The sequence below is a fragment of the Acomys minous genome (assembly GCF_964271855.1).
Source record: "Acomys minous genome assembly, chromosome: 15".
Classification (NCBI taxonomy): Eukaryota; Metazoa; Chordata; class Mammalia; order Rodentia; family Muridae; genus Acomys; species Acomys minous.
The window spans coordinates 76,758,025-76,781,230 of record NC_140497.1 but is presented as its reverse complement, the minus strand read 5'-3'; the positions used below and the strand labels follow the sequence as shown (position 1 = coordinate 76,781,230).

Genomic DNA, 23,206 nt, shown 5'->3' with positions numbered 1-23,206 from the left:
TTTCAGGAAACAGCTACTTTCCCAAGACATCTTTTCCAGAGTGATATTCTTATTTAAAGACCAAAAGGGCCAATGAGATGGCTCAGTTAGTAAAGGTTCTTGCTACCAAGGATGACGAACTAAATTCAATCCCAGAATCCCATATGGTAGAAAGAGAGAAATAACTCTCAAGCTGTCCTCTGACTCTATCCTCTTGTGTTTCTTGTATGTACCCCTTAATACACAGAAAATGGAAACAAGTGTGCCTGTGTGCATCACACACACACACACACACACACACACACACACACACACACACACACACACACAAACCCTAATTTTTATGAGAGCCTTTTATTACAATTGTCCTTTCTTACCAGATGAACAAATTGCATAAGAAATTTTAGTATATTTTCTGTGTTGCTAATGTTGGTTGAGGAAAGAGAATAGAAAATGCAGACGCAATAGCTGAATCACTAAAGTCAATTAAGTGTGGCCTATGAGATGGCTTACCAGGTAAAGATGCTCGTCATCAAGCCTGATGATCTGAGTCCGATCCCAGGTAACCCACATGGCAGAAGAGAACCTGTTCCTGAATGTTCTGACCTCCACACTTGCGTGACAGTGTATCACACACACACACACACACACACACACACACACACACACACACACACACACTAAAAAATTTAATCCAATAAATGACTTATTTGAGACATAAGGCTAAAATGTCATACTCTGCTCACACTGGTTTCGTCATTGCCTGTCCCACTTCATTGGGAAATACATATCTTGTTTGGGAACTTACTGCTTTCTGTCTGAATCATAGTATAGACCCATCAGTTTTCTTCCTAACACCGACATCTCCTACCTCTGATTAGGCTACTTTGAATTTATTATTTTTAAATTAATCAATTTATCTATTCACTATCATAGCCCCCCCTCTTCTCTCCCCAGTCCCACCCTCCTTTCCCCTCCCCTTCTCTCTCTCCTATTCCTCAGAAAAGGGGAGCCCCCTACCCATCCACCCCAGCTCATCAAATCTCATTAAGACTAAGCTCTTCCTCTTCCCCTGTAGCCTGGCTAGACAGCCCCTCCAGGGGGCAGCGATAAAAAAAGCACACAACCCTGATCCCCTTACTAGGAGACCAACATGAAGCCTGAGCTGCCCAACTTCTACATCTGTGTAGGGGGCCTAGGACTAGTCCATGCATGGTCCTTGGTTGGTGCTTCAGTCTCCGCAGGCCCCTCTGGGCCCTGGATAATTAGCTCTGTTGGTCTTCCTGAGGAGCTCCCTTCACCTTCAGGTCCTTATGTCCATCTCCCCACTTTTCCACAAGACTCCCCACCCACACTTTGAGTCTCTTCTCTGTATCTGCCTGGCCTCTCAGAGGACAGCTGTACTGTACTCCTGTCTGTGAGGTCAGCAGAGCATCACCAACAGTGTCAGGGGTTGGTTCCCTTCCGTCGGGTGAGTCCCAGGCTAGGTCAGGCACATTCCCTCATTCTCTGCTCCACCCTCATCCTTACACATCTTGTAGGCAGGGCAAATCCTGGGTCGGAGTCTTTGTAGGTGGGCCAGAGCTCCCCTCCCTCTACCAAAAGTCCCATCCAGCTGGAGGGCATCCTCTTCAGTCACTAGGAATCCCAGCTAGAGTAACTCCCTATCCTTGTAGAAGCCTACCCTGTCCCAGAGATGCTCCACGCAAGGTTTCTCTTCTCTCTGCAGGCCTTCTCTCCTCCCCTCCCCCACCCCACCCCAGGTCTGATCTCCACCCTCATGTCTCCCTCAGTGAGCCCTTGCCTACCTTGCTCCCTTCCTTCAACCATTTCTACTGTCTATTATTTTTCCTTCTGAATGAGATTTTAGCATCCTCCCTTGGGTCCTCCTTGTTACTTATCTTCTTTAAGTATGTGAATTGTAGTATGTTTATTCTGTACTCTATGGCAAAAATCTACCTATAAGTGATTACATACCGTGTGTGTCTTTCTGGAACTGGGTACCTCACTCAGGATGATTTTTTTTTTAGTTCCATCCTTTTTTTTTTTTTAAATTTCAAGATGTCCTTGTTTTTAATAGCTGAGTAGTATTCCATTGTGTAAATGTACCACAATTTCTTTATCTATTGTTCTGCTGAGGGACATCTAGATTTTTTTTCCAGATCCTGGATATTGCGAATAAAGCTGCTATGAACATAGTTGAGTGAGTGTTCTTGTTGTATGGTGGGGCATCTTTTGGGTATACGCCCAGGAGTGGTATAGCTGGGTCTTGAGGTAGAGTTATTCCTAATTTTATCTTAACATGTTATTTTTTTCGTGCTATTTCTATAATTGAAAAACAGAGTTGTATTGATTAATATACATTGCAAATCACTTACACATAGGAATATGTTCCAATACAAACTGAGAGCAATTCCAACCACTGCTTTCTGCCTCTCACCCACATACGGCTATAATAAACTGCTAACCTCCTAACGCTGTGGCTATACCTGTACCTGCTTCTTAAGACAGATTTCTCTGTATGTTCTGACTGATGTCAACAAGAAAGCTGAGGTTATAATTGAAACAAATTGGTTCAAGGATTTGCCTTTTTGGATTTACAACACTGACTATGAGTATCTTCATGTCCATCATTGAAGGAACAATGCCCCAATCCCGTTTGTGTATTACGAGCTTGTCTTTGGGATGTAATTCACACCATCTTCAGACTAACTCCTGGCCTCTATCAGTTATCCTCTCTTTCCACTCCAATGGTCCATCTGTCTGTCCTTTTTTGGCACTTTATTTATTATTATTATTATTATTATTATTATTATTATTATTATTATTATCATCATCATCATCATCATCATCATCATTATTATCATCATCATCATCATCATTATTTATTATTATTATTATTATTATTTCACATCACATTCCAATTGTAATCTCCTCACTCTGCCCTGCTTTTCCTGTTCCCAACCTCCCTCCGTCTTCTACTCTGTTCCCCTCCCCTAGGCCTCTGACAGGTGGGATCTTTCTCCCCCACCATCTGACCACAGCCTGTCAGGTCTCATCTGGATTAACCTGCATCCTCTTACTCTGCGTTCCCACAGGGCCTCTCCATCAAGGGGCAGTGATCAAATCTTGGGCACCAGAGTTCTTATAGATGCATTCCTCCTGCACTCTCCTCCCACTTCCCCATGCGGAGAAAGAGCTGTCCCTTCATTGCCTATATCTGAACAGGGGGTCTAGGTTCTCTGCTTACAATGTCCTTGGTTGGTGTATTATCTGGTAAAGCCACCCCAATCATTAAAAAGCCTTTCCTTTCTCAGTATTTACATTTTCTTAGTGAACAGTCTTAAGGCAGCCAGAGGCTGCTGCTAGCTCCTCCCTACTGTCAAAGGACTAAGGTTCTTAGAATCACAGCTAATTCTGCCTCGCAGAGTAGGAAGTTGTAAGTGAATTGGTTTTCATATCTATGCCAATCATAGTGGTTGTCTTGACATTAAGACCCTCTAAGAACACTCATCTAAGAGCCATGCTCCTATCTTCAACCCAGAAAAATTAGACATAAAACTGTGCTGTTTTGAGATGCTAAATTTTGGGGGTAATTTATTATCACACAGCAGGAAATAACTTACGTGCTATCAATTCTATATCATCACATTGGTGAAACATCTCCTAGATTTACTCTAATGATTTTATAACCACTTTTCCTCCCTTGAAGTCCTCTCCCAACCCTTGGTTTCTATGTCTTTACTATCCAATTCTTTGTATTTAATCTGTTTAATTTCCAAATATTGTCAGTTTCAAGCAGTGAACTCTTATTGTGAACACACCTAATATGAAGAAGGCTTGATAGTTCATCTTTTTATTTCTTCCCCAGCCCTGCTGCCTTTTCTCCTTGGACTCTTAGGGTCTTATATCTTGAACTAATGTTTTTATTTGGTTTCTATACTTACTTACTTGCCAGGTGCCTCTACTTCAAGCTCAAAATACACAAAACTCGATCTCCCTAATGAACTGACAGTTCTGTCTCTTCCTTTTGCCCATCATCCCCATTGTTTCTGTCTATGTTAGGATTCATACGACCTTTTGTCTTAACTATCTCAGTAATTCCTGACCAAATTCTTGCTTGAGTCATTATCCTACAAATATGCAGACCTGATCATGTCACAGCCCTGCATAAAATTCCTTAATGAGTTTTAACCCCAAGAGCTGAGAAAGTTCTCTGAATGAAGGGATGAAAGAAATCTACCCTCAAACTTTATATCTTCCAATGATTTCTGTCTCCTCCTCCCCCTTCCTCCTGTACTCCCTCCCTCTCCCTCCCTCTCCTTCCCCCTCCCTCCCTCTCCCTCCCTCTCCTTCCCTCTCCCTCCCTCTCCCTCTCTTTCCCTCCATCTCTTTGTTTGCCTCTCTGCTTCTCTCTAATTCTATAAAACTATTCTAGTTGTCAAAATACGGTTCATTTATAAGTTTCATTTCCCTCAATTCCCTGAAAATTTTGAAAAACTTCTTGTCAACCCAACTCTTGCATAATTATTTTATTAAAATTAAATACGCATATGTAAATCACTGAGATTAGGAAGAATTACATTAACCTCTTATAGTACTGAAAGACTAAACATTCCATGGTATTGAATTACCCGGAATTCTGAATCAACCTTACCAGACAAGCACATTAAGGAAAAACCTTCTAGATTTCATCACCACTAAAATACAAGATGACAACAATAGAGTAACTGAAATCCTATGAGCAGTTTAGTAATCATATTTTCACTTTCCACAGTGATTTCTCCATAGTCTGTCTCTGAAGCACTGTCTGGACTTTCATTTCATTTATTTGCTCACAAAAGTGGGTACCCTTTGTTGGATTTTCTATATTCTTTGTGAGTTTTGAAAATTTGGGGCTATACATGAGTTTTCATCCTATAGCTTCAAAAATTAGTATGACTTTGGTTATTTTCACACATACATAGTCAGTAATAGCCTCTGTTACATAAAATCAGATTTCTATATGTAATTTATATACAGTATATGTACATGATGTACAGTCAAATGGAAATGATTTGGATGCATTTCAATAATTTAACAATTGTCTTGAGATTTAAAAATTATGGATGCTGCAAATATACCTTAGTCATAGATGTCACCTAGCATGTGTGAGGCTATGCATTCTATCCACAGCACTATACATGTACACATATGTCATAGCATGCAGTCACACACATACATCAATATTTTTCCTTAATAACTGATTACACAGAGAGAAAATTATTGAACTTCTGTAAATGAAAGTTTAAAAACAAAAACCACTCAGGTGTATTACAGCACTCAGCAACTTGTCTTAAATAATGAAAGGAAAATTGCTTCCTTTGTGCCTCAGAATCTACAGCAGATGCATTTAAGGCTCAAATGGAATTCTTTGGCATTTGTAGTTTTATATGGTAGTTTGTGGGTTGCTTCAGAATCAAAATATCACTTACCATCTGCTAACCAAAATCTTAGAAATTATTCACAAACAATTACCTAAGTCACAAATCACCTACAAAAATTTAGGCAGGGCATTTGCCAATTAATTATCCCACAGTGCCTGGTTGGGATTGACTCAAGTGTGCTTCATTGATGTGCAAGGTCACTATTGTCCAAAAGAAGACAAGGACAGAGCAACATGAACCTGACTGGGGATGGGCTGGTAGGAGAGGGAGGGTGTTTACTTAAAGCTTATTGGATTCTCACAAATTTCTAGGACTGTAGTCCCACTTGAGTGACCACCATTGGCACACAGACTCATCCTGCAGATGGATCGGGCCAAGGAAAGCAGAGACCGTAGCTGCCACGCAGGTGTTTGGTACTGGAACTGCCCTCAAACAGAAGGTAGCGTTGGGTGATGGTAGTAGAAGGAAAGAAATGAACTAGTGACATAAATCATAATTTTTCAAAGTGAAGTATGTGTCAAACTCCCATTCAAGATAAACGAACACTGGGAGCCAGCAAGCTTTGAGCCTAATCATTCCTGGACTCAGCATCCATTTTTGTTACAATAGAAGTTTCTGGAGATGATGTAACATCTTTCTTCTATGTACTGTCTTTTTATCTCCTGGAAGAACAAAATAATACCTACCCTTCTTTCTTTCTTTCTTTCAATGTATCAAGCATTCTCATTGGTCTGTAGCAGGGCTGCCCACCTGCACTGTTTTCTAGAGCTGCTATTTGTACTGAATACTCCAATGGTGTTTTGAAACGAAATAATAAAGTCACTGGAAACCTGAAATAATGCAACAAGCCTGGCCTTTTAATCCATGTTCCTCTAAGATAAAAGTGACATAGGACTGTAAACAAAACACAAGTATGTAGAAAACTCATTAAAATGGAGGATAAATACGTATAAACAAATACATGGGTGACTCTTGCAGCTTTATTTTGAATGCGTATTTTTAATTTGTTGGAACTTCATACATGCATACGATATATTTTGTTCATATTCACTCCCTTCCCTCCTCCCAGATCTACCTGTATCCTTTCCTAACTCTATTTTCTCTTTCCATGGATAGCACAGCCCACTGAGCCCAATCTGTGCTACCCGTGTCCGCACGGTTGTGAAACAGTCCCCAGGGCTCAGTTTATCTAGCAGGGCCAAACCTTAAAGAAAGCTTACTCTCCCACTCCTAGCAGCCGTTAACTTATCAATAGCTCCTCCTCAGCTGAGGGCAGAGGTGCATGATCCCCTTCTGGAATGCTGACTGGCTCTATCTTGTGCACGTAATACTGTTGGGAGGTCATGAGTGCAACAAATCTTGTCATATCCAGAAATCACTCTTTCACCCTCTCTCCCCGAATCACTGGCTTTTCTAGTCTTTCTACTTCCTCTTCTATCTATACGCCCTGAGCTTAGGACAAGGTGGTAGTGACATATATGTCTTTTTATGGACAAACAGGTCACAGAATGCTTATTCTTTGCACTTTGATCTGTTGTGAGTTTCTATATTACCTATCACCCATGGTGCAAAGAAGCTTCTCTGATGAGGGCTGGAGGTTGCAGCTCATTTTTAGTCATGAAACCAATAAATAGATAGCCTTTGTAGGATCAAAACGAGTACCCTTATAATGTGCAAGAGACTCTATAGTTAAATGAAAGGATGTCATGGCCCTGGCTTTTTCACTGCAGCTGAGGTAAGTAGATATTAAGTGCATGTGGAAACATAAGAGCTGGAAGCTTAGTCAGGCAGCTTCCCGTCACCATCCTAACACAGTTACCTCAGGGAATGAACTCTGTCTTACCTGTTCTCAGAGGTTTAAGACAGGATTTCTCTGCTGCGTCGCTTGTGTCAAGTGTAGATCATCCTGAGGAAAATACACAAGAGAAAAATCAATAAACTTACAGTGGTCCAGAAGAAAGAGTGGTAGGAAAAAATGTACAGGGGTCCTGATACCTCCTTCTTGGCTTATCCTTGGGGATCTCACACACCTCAACTACAGCTTTCTCTCTAGTGCTCCCACCTCCTCACAGTAGTACCACAGGCTACTGACTGTTTTAGTTAGGGTTTCTGTTGCTGTGAAGAGACACCATGACCATAGCAACACTTTTAATTGGGGCTGGCTTACACTTCAGAAGTTTAGTTCATTATCGTCATGGCAGCAAGCATGGTGACATGCAAGCAGATATGGTGCTGGAGAAGGAGCTGACAGTTCTACATCTTGACCTGCAGGCAGCAGAAGCAACTGTGAGCCATGCTAGGGCATAGCATATGAGAGATCAAAGACCCACACAGTGACAAACTTCTTCCAACAAGGCCATATCTACTCCAGTCAGGCTACAACTCCTAATAATGTCACTCCCTGTGGGTAAAGGATTCAAACACATGAGTCTATGAGGGCCTTTCCTATTCAAACCACCAGAGTGACCAAACCTTTAACACCAAGCCTATACGAAACGTTTAAGATCCTAACCAAAATATGCATATTTAAAAACAAAATGGAAGGTGTTTCTTTATACATTGAGGAGGTAAAATTGAATAACATTGCAAAAAAAATCAAAAGAAAAACCAGATCAAGAATGTATTCTCGACATTATCTTTTGTCATTAGAAGATACGGTTTCCTGTATATTTACATAGCTAAAAATTTATGAATTTCTGAACATACACACACACACAGTATACCCTTTTCTTTTATCTAATAGAAAGAAATTCCTGATAAATATCTGACTTGGGCATAACTCTATCGGTTGTGTATCTAATTCAAGAAATAAATGTGTAGAAATGTCACCTATACTAAAAGTGTCATATAACAAACAAGATTTCATGTAAGCAGCAGTATATAACTAATGACTTCTGAATTGTCATAAAAATCTTATGTTGACATTTTCATGGAGTGATTTAGTAAAATGTCTCAAGAACTTTGAGAGCTCATTTGTGTTATATCTTTTTTTTTCTCTTTTCTCTATTTTTTCTCCTTTATTAATTTATTCTTGTTACATCTCAATGGTTATCCCATCCCTTGTATCCTCCCATTCTTCCCTCCCTCCCATTTTCCCCTTATTCCCCTCCCCTATGACTGTTCCTGAGAGGGATTACCACCCTCTGTATATGTTCATAGGGTATCAAGTCTTTTCTTGGTAACCTGCTGTCCTTCCTCTGAGTGCCACCAGGTCTCCCCCTCCAGGGGACATGGTCAAAGGTGAGGCACCAGAGTATGTGAGAAAGTAATATCCCACTCTCCACTCTACTGTGGAGAGTGTTCTGTCCATTGGCTAGATCTGGGTAGGGGTTTAAGGTTTACCGCCTGTATTGTCCTTGGCTGGTGCCTTAGTTTGAGCAGGACCCCTGTGCCCAAATCTGCCTATCATAATGTTCTACTTGTAGGCTTCTAGGACCCTCTGGATCCTTCTACTTTGCCATTCTCCCATGCTTCTCTCATCTTAAAAACACTAGCATATTAGTGGGAGAAATAAACTATTTAAAATTCTGAATCAGAAATTAGCTGTTTGGAATTTCTACTCAGAGAAAGCCATGGAAGTTCTGTAACAAACAAGATACTTCAGCCATACATCCTTCTTGTACAGTGAACAGTATGAGCATTGATGTTGACAATAACAGGAGAGTGGGCTTGTAAAATAAATACATGGAGTGAACACTTATATGAGATAAAAAACATACATCATTGATCTTGAATATTTTGTTTTGAAAAAAAAGAACGAGTTAACTTTTATTTCTAGAATCTCACCACTGATGACATAATGGTATCCCTCCTCCTAATAGGGGAATCTGTCTTTATTAGCTGGTTTTTTTTTTTTTGGTTTGTTTTGTTGTTTTGTTTTGTTTTACTTTTTATAAAGGAAGCCATTTGCTGAGATGACTCCTTGGTGATTATTTCAGGAAAACAATCCTGGATAGATGTTAAGAACTTGCTTCTAGGATCAGAATACCCTGAGTCCATGCCTCCTTCCCTCAGAGAACAACCCAGTACATGGGGAAGTCATTAGTGGCTCCAACCTTATGTTTTCTGTGGACATTTTTAAGCATGATGTAAGAATCAGCTGTTATTATATTATTGCAAGATAGAGTGGGCTAAAGATGCAATATGACATTGTGGTTTGCATCTGCCTTCCTCAACTGTTGAGTTTTTATACACACAAAACAACACATAACCAAGTGTGGCCAGGCCTGGTGGCGCAGGGCTGTACTCAGATGTGAGAGCTGCGTTGTAACTTAGATTTTATTTAGAAGGAAACGCAGACTTGGAGAATGGAGCACTAGCGGTCCCTAGAAAGGACATCACCATGCTTTGGATTCAAATTGCCTGTCAATGTAAATGATTTATGCTACTAGTAAGTAAGTAAGGCCTTTGGCATTAACTTGTAGCTAATTGGGTTAAAGACCTAGTAGAAAGTGAGTTTTGTGATCTATACGTAGTAGTTCTCTAAGGAGCTGGGTTCTGTCCCGCCTCTGGCATTCCCATGAGCTCTTTATTTTCTCTCCCTGGGATTTGCTCCCATGCTATGACAAACCTCTTCCACGGAAGTATCTTCTTATGCCTCAATGCCTCCCCCCATTTCCATCCAAATTACAGTTTCTAGTTAAATGGAAAAGCAAACAAAAATCTCCTCAGTGCTCCTGCCTATGAGGAGGACATCTTCCCCTGGTGGCATCTGCATCTTAAAGCCTAAATGCTTTTCCCCTCATATAATGATGGGAAACCCAGACACTTCTGGAAACAACAGTGAAAATGTCTCATGGAGAGGGGATGGGTAAATGAGTCTCCGCCCCCAAACTGAAGAACTGTCTTAGTTACTGCTCTGTTGCTGTGAAGAGACATCATAAACCAGGGCACCTTGTAAAAGGAAGCATTTAGTTGGGGGCTTGCTTACAGTTTCAGAGGGGGACCATCATGATGGAGAACATGGCAGCAGGCCGAGAGCAGAGAGAGAGAGAGAGAGAGAGAGAGAGAGAGAGAGAGAGAGAGAGAGAGAGAGCGCTAGAATGGTGTTGGCTTTTGAAACGTCAACACCCAACTGTACTGACAAACCTCTTCCAACAAGGCCACACCATATCTCCTATTTCTTTCCAGACAGTTCTATCAGCTCTGGACTAAATTTTGTCCACCCTCCCCCCGACTCTATTCCCCACCACCGCCACCATAGGGGCCTCTCATTCAAACCACCACAGGAGTGATTGTCCGTTGATAGGCAGTGAGGGAAGGAGGCGTGGTATTCTAATGGAGACAGGCAGCATTAACTGGACTTATAAAATGGGGGTGGGGGTGGGTGGGTAGGGGCAAGAGGAAGAAGGAAAGAAGGAGGAGTGGAGGAGAGGGAAAACACATGAATTTGGGAGAATGATACAGGAGAGGGGAGAAAGTCTAGGAAGAAGGAGGGGATCAGAGAAGGGTGGAGAATATTGTGTAAATACATAGTATTTGTGCATGAAATTACGAAATAAGCAATTTTTAAAAAGAAACCTCAAGTATTGACATCTTACCAGAAACTCTCAACCAAAGCCTTTTGGGAACACGCATAACTGTTCCAGGTCCCTTGTCTGTGGTTGGAATAAATTTAAGCCTTGGATTTTTTATATTCCCCAGGAGATCACGCACAGGACTGAATTCTAGGTGCCTACTGTGGTATCTGGCCTAACAACGTTTCCTTTGAGGATTCTGTGCCTTCCCTTTCCTGTTGGGATAGCAAATGCTTCCTGGTAGAATCCCCACCCTTTGTCCTGTCCTCCAGAAACAATTCTGGGAAAAACAACAAAGAATATCACTTGGCAGAATAATGATCACTAGGAATATTGTAGGAGGCGGCTGCTTTGGACGGCACTGGCTGCCTTATGAAAGATTAAATCGCAGAAATAATTAACTGTCAGTTAAGGTACACTGGGGGAGCCCGAAGGCATGCAGAGCAGCAGCGGCTATTTTCCAGGCTGGAAGTGATGGGGTGATGCTGGGGAACTGGAGTGGCTCATACCTGCGGCTCTTCATCGTCATGCCATGGATATTAAAACAAGGTACCTTAGCAAGATGTCTGATTCCCCCCCCCCCACTGTAGTGTAAATCGCACTTGGGAAAACGGATCAAATAGTTTACTTTGTAAATTGGGAGGCTGACAGTGTCAATTGTGTTGAGAGCAAGAGAGAGTGTTCTGTCCAAACTTTGTTAGAAGCCTCCCTGTTGCTCAGAACCACAAAATCTAGCAAACTACACAATAGGAAACAGACAATGCAGACACTGAAAATGGACAAGCTTTCCGTGGCTCCAACTTCATTTGAAACAGTTTCTGGCTAGATCTAGCGATTGCCTTGGTAAAGGCAAATTATCATGTGGCAAAAATTACCCAAACTACCCCATGTTAAAACAAAAAAAAAAATTTTTTTACACCGAACGTCCCCACCTCACTCCCAGGCACTCCAGGCACTGAGGAGGAAGGCGACTGAGTTTTAACCCTGCCCAACCACCGTACATGCTTTAATATCTGCATTTCCTGTTTGCTCCTTCCTGCTTTCTGAATAATAAAAGGGCTGCTGAACCTGAGGCTGGTTGTCATCACCATTATGAAGTCATCTGTGGACCTCTATGGCTGAAAAAAAAAAAAGGGCTCTGTGACTCAGTTTCCTCAAAATTCCAACAGTCGTGTTGCAGACTGAAAGAGTTTTGACAAGCAGCAGACATGAAGATACTTCATGGGTTTATATTTTAAAGCATGCTCATGGTGGTTCTATAATGAAAGGGAATGGCACGTGGTCTCCATGTTCTCCGTTAGAGACCAGGGTGTTGCTTTGTGGAGTTTAAGGCATGATCCATTACATGACCCTCAAAGAGAACAGACTTAGCAGGAGATAAGTGGAGAGACATTTTCTTTCTCTTCTTGCCTCAGATTCTTATTGCCTCTGCTTACCTGCCTCCTGACTAGAATCTCATACCTTCTGAAAAAAAAAAAAACAAACAGTTTGACTCCTCCAGAGAATCTCAAAAGGTTCATGTATGAACAGATGAAACAACTGTGCCATGACATGGCTAAGGGGATGGTTTTTTAAAATACATTTTATTAACTTATTCGTATTATATCTCAATTGTTATCCCATCCCTTGTATCCTCCCATTCCTCTCTCCCTCCCATTTTCCCCTTACTCCCCTCTCCTATGACTGTGACTGAGGGGGATTTCTTCCCCTGTATATGCTCATAGAATATCAAGTCTCTTCTTGGTAGCCTGCTATCCTTCCTCTGAGTGCCCGGGGGTCCTGCGCAAACTAAGGGGAAGATTTTTATTGTACATATGAGAGAGAGAGAACAGCCAGAGATAATCTGGAAGAGCTCAGAGCAGAGAGAAAACAAAGTAGATTAAACCTGCCCATGAGAGAAGAAGGAGCAGAGCAGAGGAAGAGAGAGAGAACAGGTGGGGATGGGGAGGGTGGGGGGAGAGAGAGGGAGAGGGTGAACTGGGGTAGAGCAGAGAGCAGTATCAAGAAATTAGCAAGGTTATAAGGAAAATGAGTAGTTGTGGGGAGGGAATTCCATGAGCTGGAGGGCTGGGTGGGGCGGTTAGGGTAGAATGTGAGAACAGCTAGGACACTAGCATGGACTTTGGAAAATGTGTAGGAGGTACCTGGAGGCCACCACGTGCTTTGGTATGCTAATAGGCACCAGAGGGAGCTCTTTGTGCCACCTGCCTTTGGGATTTGGGGAGATGGAGTTTCCTTGGGACCTGAGAGATCAGAGGGCTCAAAGGTTCCTACCTAGGTGATGTGGGAGTTGGTGAGAGTCCCTGCCGCCTCCACAATCACAGAGATCAGCAAATGAGTAAGGGCCGCATATAAAGCCTTGCTTTGAGGAGGGAACTGCACCAGGGATCCTTAAGAGCTGTGGCCCTGGGAAAACAAGCTGACGGTCTAGCTTTCCTTGCCATCTGTGCCAACGCCAGGCTCCTCCTAAGTGAGATATTGACACTCATGATAACCTGAAGAAGATCACAGGAATGTCACTCTACCTATGTGCTTCCCCCTGACCCTGTCCCTGCCAGAGTCCTGGCATGTATCTTAGAGCACTCAATTGTTTTAACTCCTTCCTCCACTCCCCAATTTTTCCCCCTTCTCTCTCTCTCCTAATTCATGCCAATAGGTGAAAGCAAAAGACACACTTGCAACTGAAATACTGTTAAGAACCCCAGTTCCATCATGCTCTCTGTCCCCCTGGTAACACTTCTTCTTAGGGGAGTCAGTGAGAAGAGAAAAAAGCAAACAAGCAGGGCATCTTCCTGGCTATTTCAAAGACATTTGTTCCCCCTTTCAAGGTCACTGTGTGTGTGTGTGTGTGTGTGTGTGTGTGTGTGTGTGTGTGTGTGTGTGTGTGATAGCCTCCAGTTCCCTGGTGCTTTCTTAAGTTTAAATTAGTTTTCAATCAAGAGGCTCTTACACCTTGCAGGGGAAGGCATTGTTTTCAATACACTTGAAACTAATGTGCTGGTCCTTGGGGAGTTTCAAAGGACCTCAAAGGCAAGAGTTCTCTACCCGGAGCAGAGAAGCCATTACAGCTTGTAGCAGAAGATTTAATAGGTGTCATAATTTATCATGTAAACTGAAAAGTGTTTCTTAATTAAGTGCGTACGTTAATGAATTTTTTAATTTGATCCCTGTAAGTACCTTGCTATACTAATTGCTATACTCTACGCATTAGTCATCCGCTGTTGCCCTTGGCTATTTTGTACCCTGAGAGGAAAAGAAAGGGAGCTTTTCAGTTAAAGTTCACTTAACTCTTTCCACCCAACAAATTATTATTTAGTTTTACTCACGTTGGAGTGATAGCTGTGATGGCATTTTTCTGCGCTTTTATAGGGGGTGCATGTGTGCAGACTGCTTCGTGGTATTAAAATGAGGGGGGAATGTTTATATTGTAGATATGAGGGAGAACAGCCAGAGGCATCTGGAAGAGTCCAGAGTGGAGAGAGAAAGACATAGGCTCAACATGACCAGTAGAGTAAGCCTCGCCTATGTGTCAGAAAGGGGATAACAGCAGGCGATAGAGAATAGAAATGGCCTGGTAAAAGCAGCAGATGCAGAGCACAGACAAAAAGAGATCAAGAGTAGCGTGTTTATATTTTTGCTTGTGAGCCTAGCCTTTAATGGCAGAGCCAGTACAGGATAACCATACTACAATTCACAGACCCGAAGAAGATAAGTAACGAGGAGGACCCAAGAGCAGATGTCTGAATCTCACGCGGAATGGAAAATAGACCAGACAGTGGAAGTGGGTGAAGAAAGGGAACAGGGTAGGAGAGGGAGAGAGAAGTGAGGGTGGAGATCAGACCTGGGGAGAGCTGGAGCAGCAAGGGACAGAGGGAGTACAGAGAGAAGGGAAATCTTGGGCTGGGCCGGAGCATCTCCGTGACAAGCTGGAGATTTGGGACAGGATAGGCTCCTGGCGGGATATGGGGATGATGATGCTAGCTGAGACTCCTAGAAGTAAGTGGTCGTGGACTGAAGAGGCCACCCTCTAACTAGACAGGACTCCTAGTGGAGCGAGGGGAACTCCACCCCACCCACAAAAACAAGATGTGCAGGGATAAAAATAAAGCAGAGATTGAGGGAACGTCCAACCAATTCCTGGCCCAACCTGAGACCCACCCTATGAGAAAGAGCCCTCTCCTGACACTGTTAATGATACTCTGCTGTGCTTGCAGACAGGAGCCTAGCATAGCTGTCCTCTGACAGGCTCCACCCAGCAGCAGATCGAAACAGATTCTGAGACCCACAGCCACACATTTGGTGGAGCACAGAGGGTCCTGTGAAAGAGTAGAGGGAAAGACAGAAGGACCTGGAGGTGACAGGAGCTCTATGAAAAAGACCAACCGAGCCCACTAACCAGGGCCCACAGGGGCTTGTGAAGACTGAAGCATCAACCAAGGATGACAAATGGACTAGATCTAGGCCCCCTACAGAGACGTAGCTTATGGGGAACTTAGTCTTTATGTGGTTCCCCTTGTAAGATCTTTCTGACATGGACTTTGTTGCCTGCTTTTTGATCACTTTCCCCTGGGCAGGGCTGCCTTGCCAGGCCACAGAGGAAGAGGATGCACTCAGTCCTGATGCGATTTGATGTGCTGGAGTGGGTTGGCTGGGAGGCAGTGGGGAGGGGGGGCTCCCCTTTTCCGAGGATTAGGGCGGGGGATATGGGGAAGAGAGAAAGAGGGTGGGACCAGGAGGAGAGGAAGGAGGTGGCTACAACCGGGATGTAAAGTGAATTGATTTTAACTAATTAATTAATTTAAAATTATAATTTTAAAACAGAATAGCATTTCTATAAGGAATATGAGTAGCTAGGGAAAGGGAAGCCTGTGAGCTGGAGTGGGTTTACAGTGGAGGTGATGAGAAAGGCTAGGATGCTAGCATGGGCTTGGAAGTGCGTCACGAGTACTTGTGATACTGAGGGAGCCTGGAGGCTAGCTTTGATAACCCTTTGTCCCTTCTGCCAGTGGTAAGGGAAATGACTTCATTCGGTAGATGGGAACCAGTTACAAGCTCCTTTGTCTAACTTTCTGAAATGGTGCTGTAGTCCCAGTTGGTTGTGCTCAGTGGACTGCCTTTTGGAGTTTAGGTAACCAGAGTTTCCTTTAGACCTAACAATATGTGAAAAACAATCAAGCTTTCTGATGGTTTTCAGGGGGTACCTGACTAGGACTGAGTCCCTGACCTTTCCCCAGGAAACACCCTCTTCCTTCCTCCAAAGACTAGGAGCATTTGCACTTGAGGGAGAAGTTGAGGTCCATGCTTGATTTTGTTTGCTATGCAATGTGATTAACAAAAGGCTTAGATTTGAATACTCCCCAAAGTCAAAACGATAAAGAAAAACACTAACATTTGCCTGTAGCCACTTGCCTGAATATCATATACATAAGCAAAAGTGTAATAATAAATAGTAAGTGTAGTGATAAAGTGCTTTTGAAATAAGCATAATATTATATATCCTGGCAAAGCATTACTATAACTATGAAAACAATTTTTCAGCAAGGAATATTTGGAGGCTGGACTGCTCAGCCATTTTGGTGGTTGTTTCCCAGTAATCCTAGGTAACTATTATATCTTGCTGTACTTCTGCATCACCCAACTACATTAAATGTTCATAAACTTTTTAAAAAGAAAGCCCAATTCATGTAAAAAAAAACCTGGCAAACCATAACTCTATAAAGAAACTTTTGCTTCAGAATTTATTTCAGTAAGAAATGTTCTTTATTTAAACATCTATTATATAACTTTTAAAAGTATGCTCAAGTTTGTTCCAAGTTAAGTGAAACAAAACCTATGAAGTTTATTAAAGGAGAACTAAGGACAGAAACTCTCTAATTCTTGGCCTTTCTATTAAGTGGATACATCAGATTATTCATGAGAATAAATGCATTGTAATAAATCACATTAAGTTTATTGATTTAGAGACACACAATTCCCTTTCACGTGCAACCTCCAATGACTGATTTACAATCCGTACATAAAAATGTGTAATTTAAGAAACAAGAAACATGACAATTTGCACAGGTACCAATGCCTTGCTCTTTATGTAGTTACATTTTACAAACAATTCTTGCACTCAGGAGAACTTGTTTTAAATGTCAGCTCTAGGATGCTTAACAGTGGAGGTTTCATAAAGGCGGTTCAGCTGGGTTTAGTATTGTTGCTACAGCAGTTAAATCTGAATGTCAGATAAACGGCAAATAATTTCCTTGGGGGCAGGGTTCAAGATGGGGTCTCTGTGTGTAGGACTGGCTGTCTTAAACCTCACTGTGTAGACCAAGCTGACCTTGAACTCAGAGATCTGGTCTGCCTCTGCCTCCCAAGTGCTAGGATTAAAGGTGTGTGCCACCACTGCCCACTTAACAACAAGTAATTTTAATGTGAACCTATTGCCAATACAGTTTGTGTACTGTGGCAGTCCTCCAGCTTAAAGGAGGAAGATGCTTCACATTCAAAGGACAGTTGCTTGCTTATGACACATATGATGCACTCCCGTGTTCTATCCTTGGGAGAGGGGGTGAAGTCCAGTGACAAAAACTAAAAGGTAACAACAAAGATCCCATCCCAATTGATTTTCATTCAGACTGCAAAAGCTAACAAGTGGCACTCACTGTTACAATGCAACAACTTACAAGGACATTGTGCACATAAGGCATCAGAGATGTCTTTGATAATACAGATTTTTCTTTGTGGAATGAACTGTGGACTGAAACTTGGTTTTTCTATCATGTTGCAGGCCTATGCTGATACCACTGACCTCTGAGACATATTGAAATAAGGAAAACTGAGGTCTCTGATGGGTTGAGTATGAGTCAGTGATTCTTTTTGAAAATACTTTTAAAATTAATATTTCCCTTTCAATAAAAAGAGGTAAATTTTCTGTGATCTAACTCTTGTTTAGTAGATTAGAACTCAGGTAATTCAGTATGGTGCTGTAATTTCACTCTTGACGTCATTTTCACTTAGTTTTATTTCTGGTCCATTAGTTCATTTAATCAGTACTTATAAATGCCTATCATATACTGGGTGTCATTGTAGATCAACAAGGAAAACCTCTCAGTATGATCTGTGGGCACATTTAGAATAGTAGCTCTACTTATGTGTTTACTTGTAATCTTATATGCTTGTGCCCTCTTCTTTATGGCAGAGTGGACCCCAGTCTCCTTAGACCCTCAGTATAGAAGTCTCCTGTGCCCCAGGGGCTTTACCTGGCTGCCCCTCCTCATCATTGAAATCTCAGGTCACATGACAGCTCCTGAAGATTCGTCTAACTTTTCTCTCTAAAGCACTGAGTGTTTTGTGGTGTTGCCATTTTGTGTGAGCTGGACTTTTCTTAGTTATTTATTTATGCAGCATTTTCAGAATCTACCCAACAAGTCTACGATACTTATTTTTAACAAACGTGTGTTTTTTCCATACTTAGAGTCCCTCAGAATGTATGAGCTGGAAGTTTTTTTTAACGTAAACCCTAAATCAATTGAAATGAGCATTTCTGCAAGAAGTTGTAAAAACTTCACAAAAGACATGTTCTATGGAGTGTTGTTTCTTTGCATAAATCTATCTGGAAATTTAGGAACCAATTCACTGTCTCATCTAGGAATACATTATTATTAGAGCCACATACAAGTATTATTTCTATTAAGTTGACCTTGTATATTCTTTATGTTTAAATGGTATTTGTAATATTTTTCTCAACATTTCTTTTTTAAAAAATGAGAAAATAACAATGAAAGACAACCGAGGTCAAATTGTTTTTGTTTACACTAAAAACAAAAGGAATTAGATGTGGTATAAGGGGGGAGATTAATAGAAGACGAAAAAGAGAGAAGATAAAGGGAAACATGCAACATAATGTCATTAAAAATATTTTCAAGTGGTAAGCATGAAAAAGATTATGTACAGTTTCATTCAATAAGTTCAGGAAAGCACAGTCCACTCTAAGTTGCCTCAAAGTTTGTTCACTACTATACAAATGTTATAAAGCATTTTAAAAACCATCTTATGATAATAAGTCATGTATTTAGACATTTATTATTCTTCCTAGAATTAAAGCTATGGGTTTGATAATTAACTGGACTAACCAGTCTCCACATTATAATTAAGGGTAGACTATATGAAAGCTGGATTTCTAATTCACTCACACTGTCACCTAATCAGAATCTATATCTCAGATCCTGATGACAAAGCTCCAGAAGTTATTGGTCTAATTATTGATCAGGCTAACAAGACTCAGAAGCAAATCAACCAGCACACTCTGGGCAGCTGAAAACTCCATTACCAGAACCTTCCCACTGTGCTCTGAATACATTATTGATTTGCTCTAGCTTGAGGTCCTCCCGAAGAGCTTGTGCGTGCAATTAAGTGGGTCACATGGGACTATTAAACAGCCTAAAAACTTCTTAGGTTGGAAAAGCTTTGAACACAATGCTGAGTCTCTCTCTCAACTCTCCCACTCCCAAGCAGGACCTGGGGAGACAACAGCAACTGGTCCACATCCTATGCTCAATGGGGAGAAGTTCCCAGAGCTATAGCTGAGTCTTGCTTTGTAAAATTTCAAGCATTCTGTTCAGAAAGATAGTGATACTACTTGTACCGATGATGATGATGTTGATGATGATGATGACGGCAACAACGACGATGACGGCGACAATGACGATGACGACGATGAGGATAAATATCCTAAAAATATGCATCCAAGAAATCTATACTACTTTGGTTTTTATTCTAAAACACCTCCTAGGCTGTGTAGGTGTTTGATATGCAACACAGTACTTCCTCGAGAAACAATTTTCCCTTTGCTTTCTAAGTATTTTAATGAGTCCTCTTCTTTCATTTTTGCAAATAGTCACAAGATATTTCTCAGTATATTAATGTAAGGCATTATTGACACTAAACAATAGTGTAGACCATTTCAAGTAAGGGTTCTCATATGACGTATTCCAAAGCTCTGTATCAACACTCTCTAATCTGCACCTATAAGCAAAGCATGAGTAATTTCAAAGCAGTAAATTAACCTGTGCTGTTAAAATTAAATGCTGACACAGGCTACAGTAATACAAAGTCCCCCAGAGCACCCATTAAACATTGTGGAAAAGTCAGAGTATTATGTGAAGGAAGCTTTACTAATACCAATACTTCAGAAAGCTCTGGAGAAGCCAAGCATAATGGTGCACAGCTTTAATTCCACTAAGGAGGCAGAGGCAGGTGAATCTCTGTGAGTTCAAAGCCAGCCTAGTCCAACATCCATGCTTTCCAGGGATACACAGAGAGAATATATTGGTTCATTCAATAAATTAATGAGTGAATTCCATAGAAAAATTAAGACTTTCAATATCTTTAGACACAATGACAATGTCTCAGAACACCCTAAAGTACTGTTGCTGTTATTTCATGTAGGATAAGACAAAAACTAAACTACTTTGTATATAGCAAAGAGTACTCAGCAGCAGCATATTAGAGCATGTCTGCTCTTGCAAACTGTGTTGAAAGAGCAAGCTCAGTAGCAGCAGCCAACAAAAAGCTCCTTAAGTTCTGAAAAAAATGCTGTAACTTCTCGTTTGCTTTATTTGAGTTCTAGGGGAAATTGTATGACATGTAATTTAAAATACTACAATACATTAAAATCATGAATAATCATAATGCAACTACTGCAGTTGAAAAATATGATTGAGGGAGAAACCTAACTGTAGCCTAGATGTCTAATGCTGTGTGGTCTTTTTCCTACAGTGAGATCATAAACAAATCAAATAAGTTAGGTGAGTAACACCCTCCTCATGGTTCTGAAAGGTAAGGCTTTATTTTTGCTTGTTTGTTTTGAAACAGGGTTTCTCTGTGTAGCCTTGGCTGTCCTGGACTTGCTTTGTAGACCAAGCTGGCCTCGAACTCACAGCAATCTGCCTCCCGAGTACTGGGATTAAAAGCATGCACCACCATGCCCAGCCCCTGAAAGGTAAGGCTTTAAGACCAAGAAAAGGCCTTGAGTTTTTCTGTTATGAGAGAGAGAGAGAGAGAGAGAGAGACAGAGACAGAGACAGAGACAGAGACAGAGACAGAGAATGAATATTGGTCTTTACATCACTTCAAAAATTAATTTTCAATTTTTAATAAGAAATAAGATGATTTCTCATTAAATTATAAGACAAAGTGGTGGGGAGATGGATCTGTGGGTGAGGTGCTTGCTGAGAACCTGAGTTTGAACCCCCAACACCTATAGAAAAAAACCCAGCACAGGTGTAGGTAGATTAGCTAAATCGCTCGCACTTCGTGATAGATGAGAGACCCTGTTTGAAAACAAACAGTGGGGGGCACCTAAGAACAACAACTAACATTGACCTTGGTCTCTGCATCGGAATTCATTGACACGCACACCTGTGCATACATGTGCACACAAAGTAAAAATGGAGAAAACACCTAGTAGGGATGGGAAGACACTTCCACTCACATTGCTCCATCACTGAAAGGTACATTTTGTTAAAGGAGGAAATATCTTAAGCTTATTCGCTGCTGTATAACTTAAGGGAAGATTTTCATATTAAATGAGGCTCAAGCCAATAATTATTATGTACATAGTCCTTTAGCTAGTACAAGTAAAATTAATCTCAAACACCAAGTTAAAAAAATTAATTATCCATCGTTTAGCACTTGGACTTAACAAGGCATTATGTAGTCTTTTGTAAGAATATAAGCCAGTCATTAAAGTCATTTGAGATCAGCATATTGGCCAAGACGCCTCCATTGTCAGCACTAACTTGACCAAAAGCCCCTTAAGGAAGAGTTCATTTCAGCTCCTTGTTCCAGAGGATCAGAGTCTATAAGTGGGAACAGTATTAGGAACAGGATGCTAAGGACCACATTTTCATTCATGAACTAGAGGGGAGCAGCTATAAATCCTCAAAGCTTGCCCTTAGTGACATGGCCATTCCAGCAAGACTTCTCCTCCAAAAAGTCCCAGGAACTTCCCAATTACAAGCACCAACTGTCCACCAAGCAATCAAATATGGGAGCCCATGGAGACCTTTCTTGTTAAAAAGACAATGCCTATCTACTTCTATCTACCAAGATCAATGAAAGCTGGTATTGGCACAGAATTGACGAATACTGCATTAGAAAGGAAAAGCATTCAGAGTCCTTCTTTTATTAACCTCTGTGAGAACCCATCTCCATCACACCCGAGAGCCACGTGTACTTACAGCCTGTAGAGGCATTGTTTAACAGAGCTGAGCTCAGCCCCTCCTCCATTTCAACAGTCTTGCCCAGCTCTCATCTAATACTAACCTTCTGTGTTTGCCTATTTAACTCCACACAGTATGATTCCTCCTATGTTGTTGCTCTAAAGAACCTTCTTTCAATAAATATGTACTGGGACCGTGGCAGGATGAGATTGGAATGGAGTTGGAATGACGAGGGTTCTCCAGAAAAAGAAGAGAAAACAGCTATGTCGTGATTACAAACACTAAGTCACAAAATCTAATCTGCAAGCTTCCTAGATAGAGACCCAAGAGAGCTTGAGAGATCAATGCCAGTATCAAATTTGTGTACTTCCAAATCCAACTCAGGTGGCCTTGAAACCTCAGAAGAGTGGTTTCAGTTCAAGTTAGAAGACAGAAAAATGAATGATAGATAGATAGATAGATAGATAGATAGATAGATAGATAGATAGAGATAGATAGAAGAAAGGAAGAAAGAAAGAAAGGAGAAAGGAAGAGAGAAAGAAAATCCACAGAGAGATAAGGTTTTCTATTCAATTAGATTGTGTAGGGCCTCACAAGACAGTTCAAGAGTTAAATTAGTCTCATCTAGAAATACCCTAGGTCAGGAATGACAATGATGAAGTGTCTAGTACTCCATGACCAGTCAGAATGATACTAAATTAACCATCTTAGCTCTCATCAATGAATTCTGTTTGTTTTTTACTTTCACAAAATATGTTTGAGAAAACAGAACAAACCTCTTGACTCATTACTGACATTTCCAATTTGCAAAGCTACAACAGAAGTACCTACTGGGCCTTTAACAAAAAAGGTGTAAGAACAAATGACATGAATACTTATTATGCAATGTACATAAATGCCTATCAAGAAATCTTTTTCTGTACTTTTGGTAATAGAAAAGTCATTGCAGCCATTGCTAATTGTCCTCTGTTACAGTTTCCCTTAAGTTATTGCGACTGTGACTAAAATCTTTAAATACATCAGTACACTCCCAGATCTCCTTACCGTGTAGCTGCTTCTAACACATTGCTTTCAT

The 23,206-nt window shown here is 41.2% G+C and overlaps 1 long non-coding RNA gene across 1 annotated transcript in view; it reads right to left on the bottom strand.

Moving 5' to 3' along the window:
- Positions 1 to 7,316, bottom strand: part of LOC311584694 — a 38,579-nt gene extending 31,263 nt beyond the window's left edge. The window contains exon 1 of the long non-coding RNA XR_014774966.1: positions 7,249 to 7,316. This is a non-coding gene — a long non-coding RNA (uncharacterized lncRNA). The remainder of the gene's footprint in view (positions 1 to 7,248) is intronic.
- Between the last annotated feature and the right edge of the window lie 15,890 nt (positions 7,317 to 23,206).